The following is a 4,174-nucleotide window of genomic DNA, read 5'->3' on the forward strand; positions in this document are numbered from 1 at the left end:
TCAATGATGATGGTACCTGTAATAAATGCAATATATTTGCTGATGGAGGCGAGGCTCAGTGACTAGAAGAACTGGCAGAAGCGCTCCATAGCTGTAAGTTACTCCAGTAGCCATAGTAGCTCTAGTGCTAACTCCAGGAGCTAACGCTAACATCCCTACGCTGCGTGAGACGGAGCCATGAGCCGTGGCGGGCTCACGGAGAAGAGTAGGAACGTTAGCGTGGCGGTCGACTAGTGCTAACGCTAACGTCCCTACTCTTCTCCGTGAGCCTGGCGGGCTCGCGGGCTCACGGCTCTGGCTCACGGAGAAGAGTAGGGACGTTAGCGTGGCAGCCAACTAGTGCTAACGTTAACAGGAAAGCAGGGAAATAGCTAAACACAGCAGAGACTGAGAGTGAGTGAAAGACATCGCTAACTGCTAAACTAAGCAAACTAAGTTGGCTGTTTAGGTTTTATTTCCTCGCCCCTGTGGCGAGTGAATCTTCCTGTAGTGAAACTGGGGCTAACTGGTGCTTCCTCCTCAGGCTCCACCCCTGGATTGTTATTCAGGTTAATGTGGGAAGAAGCAAGTATATCGGGCAGCTGAGTGAGGTGGAGCCTGCGGAAGAAACAGTGGGACTGTCTGGATGTAATAGTTTGTGGAGATGCTGCGGTGCTCGGCTGCACAGATGAGGTGAGTGGGGTGGGGGGTGGAGAGCAGAGGTAGAGGGATGAGTGGCTCATGACACACTTTGTTTTGGTCTACAGGCAGTGCACAACTGCAAACCTAACGGTGAAACGATTTCGCTTTTTGCCCTTTTAATTATTTGACTCAAACTCAAATTAATTTATAAAGCACATTTAAAAACAACTTACGCTGACCAAAGTGCTGTATGAAAGGAATAAAATGCTAAAAAAATACATACATAGGGGAGACGTAATTGTCAGGTACACAACTCACACATTTATAGACACAACCTACACAGGCACACATCAGGGAAAATGTATAAAAGTAGGTTTTGAGACTGGACTTAAAAGAGTCAGTGGTGGGGGCGGATCTGATTGGGAGGGGGATGCTGTTCCACGGTTTGGGGGCAGACACAGCAAAGGCACGATCACCCCTGAGCTTAAGTCCGGAGCATGGGACAGCCAGGAGCCCTAGGTCAACTGACCTGAGCGACCTGGGCATGGAATAAGGGGTTAGAAGGTCTGCAATGTAGGATGGGGCCAGACCATTAAAGGGCTTTGTAAACCTTAAAGTCAACTCTGAACTTTACTGGCAGCCAGTGGAGAGAGGCCAAAACAGGTGCGATGTGGTCTCTCTTCCGGGTACCTGTGAGGAGCCTAGCAGTGGCGTTCTGAACCAGCTGGAGGCAATACCAGTGTACAGAGAGTTACAAGAGTCTAAATGGGAGGAGATGAGAGTGTGGGTGACTATCTGCAGGTCTTTGAGGGAGAGACAGCTTTGGTTACTTTACAAATTACATACATACACATTACATCACAAATACAAACATACAAAGAGCTCAAATATATTAGGTTCTTATAAATTAAGTGGTGCAGTGGTTAGCACTGTCGCCTCACAGCAAGAGGGTTCGTGGTTCAATCCCAAGAGGGAACCCGTCTGTGTGGGGTTTGCATGTTCTCCCCGTGTCAGCGTGGGTTTTCTCTGGGTACTCTGGCTTCCTCCCACAGTCCGAAGGTTTGCAGGTTAACTGGTGACTCTAAATTGCCCGTAGTTGTGAATGTGAGTGTGAATGGTTGTCTGTCTCTATGTGTCAGCCCTGTGATAGTCTGGTGACCTGTCGAGGGTGTACCCCACCTATCACCTAGTGTCAGCTGGGATAGGCTCCAGGATAAGCAGGTACAAAAATGGTTGGATAAATTAAGCCCCCAGCAACATATATATGTACAGCTGAAATGATAAGTCGATTAATCAGCTGTTCATTTTCTGTAAACCCCTGGTCCTGATACAGGGTCGTGCTGGAGCCTATCCCAGCTGTCATTGGGTGAGAGGCGGGGTACACCCTGGACAGGTCGTCTGACTACTACAGGACTGACACATAGAGACAGACAATCATTCGCACTCACATCAACACATACGGCCCATTTAGAGTCACCAATTAACCTGCATGTCTTTGGACTGTGGGAGGAAGCTGGAGTACCCAGAGAAAACCCACGCTGACATGAGGAGAACAAGCGAACTCTGCACAGAGGGGCTTGCCCACCATGGACTTTGACTATGGAAGATAAATATAGGCCTACCAAAGCTATAACACTACAATGATAACTTTTCTCTTCTCGGTTAGTCGCAGAAAACAGCAGTTATTGTAGTAAAACAACAATAAGAGAGAGCGAGAAAGTGCCATTGATGCCACTGTATCGATAAAGCAAAAAATTAGTAGTGAGATCGTTTCGAATATTCAGAATCAAAATGTATCGACAAATTGATATTCTTGATAACACTGACACAAATATACAAAGAGCTGTTGTTATAAATTAAACCACCCAACAGCATAAATAAGAAATGATGAGGTCAAATAATCAATTAGTTGATTAAGAGAAAATTATTTGTCAACATTTTAATATTTTTCAGGCAAAAACATTTCATGGTTCCAGCTTCACAGATGTGAGGATTTACTACTTTTTCTTGTGATTTTTTATTATTATTATTTATTTTATTTTTTTTTTCATTTTTTTATTATTTTACTATTAACCCTAACCCAAGACAAGCATTGGGAAGGTGTCACTTTTGTTTCTGAATAATTACGATGGGTATTTCTCTCTAAAATGTAATTTCAGATTTATTACAAACCAAACAATCAAATGATTAAATGAGAAAATAATCAGCAGACTAATCCATAATGGAAACAATCATTAGGTGCAGTCAGGGTGTTTCATTAAGGTTTGGGACTAATTACCCCAGGCCCCAAAAAGAGGAGGGATGTCAAAAAAGCCCAGAAAGTGAATGAAAAGTTTGATTGTGTTTGCAATGTTTTATTTCTTAGAAATTAGAGACATAACTTGAGTAAAACTGGCTGAATAAACCAACTAAAACACTGAGCTTTGTATAGAAAGAGTAGCGGAAGCTCTCTGAGGCCCCTCTCAGCCTTAAAGGTGCAAAATGGTTTACACCAACCCTGCACTAGGATTTGTTTCTGTAGTGGTGGCCCTAGCACATTTGGTGTCGTAGCCAAACCTTCCCACCTCAATGCAACCTCTGTGAGCTGTTCGTTGCGGCCACCAGAGGTAACAATAGCTAGCTCTCCTCCTGCTGATTTCATGTTCTTTCTCACCACACTCACATAGTGTAGTGGTTGTTGAGTGGGCACCAGAGATCTGTTGTAGTTTTGACATGATAGCATACAGCATATTTTGGGGTTCAAGTGACATCAGATAACTCACCCATCTCCCCCAGAGAGCAGGTAAAGTGTAGTAAGCTGGGGAGGGCGGCAGGAACCCAGAAAAAAGGCCTCTCTATTATTTAGTAGGATTTGCTATGTAGTTATGTTGATGCAGCCTTATGTAACATTTCAACAATAATATTAGTAATAGTATTAGTAAAAAATAATAAAAGATAACATTTTGATTCAACAAAAAATGGATCAGGAGAGGAAGGGAGGGGGACCCAGAGAGACTGCTTATGCATAGGACCCAGAATTTGGTGCAGCCCCCCCTGGTTGCAGTCCTACATCAGGGGCTGCAATAGCTCAGTACATATGGACTTGGTCTTGGAACAAAATATGGAGCATGGACTGGTAGCTGGAGAGGTGCCAGTTCACCTCCTGTGCACCACCTTGGCACTCTTGAGCAAGGCACTGAATTCCCAGCTGCTCGGGGCCTGTCCATGGGCAGCCCCCTCCCTTTGACATCCCCCCATCTAATGCATGTATAGGTCCTGTTTGTGCATGTGCGTGTGTGTGTGTGTGTGTGTGTGTGTGTGTGTGTGTGTGTGTGTGTGTGTATTTCGGGCCTGTGTGTACATGACAACAGTGTGATAAAAACTGAATTTCCCCTTAGGGATTAATAAAGTGCATCTTTAATCCAAACTGTGAAATAACTACCTCCACCTTAACAAACTACAACAGTAAAATCATGCTTTTACACTGAGCGATTTGACTTGAACGCAGCATATGACCACACACTAAAGGGGGAGGGGAGGCTGCAGCTGCGCTCCGAACTACGTTACCCAGGAT

The sequence above is a fragment of the Epinephelus fuscoguttatus genome, linkage group LG18, assembly GCF_011397635.1.
Source record: "Epinephelus fuscoguttatus linkage group LG18, E.fuscoguttatus.final_Chr_v1".
NCBI lineage: Eukaryota > Metazoa > Chordata > Actinopteri > Perciformes > Serranidae > Epinephelus > Epinephelus fuscoguttatus.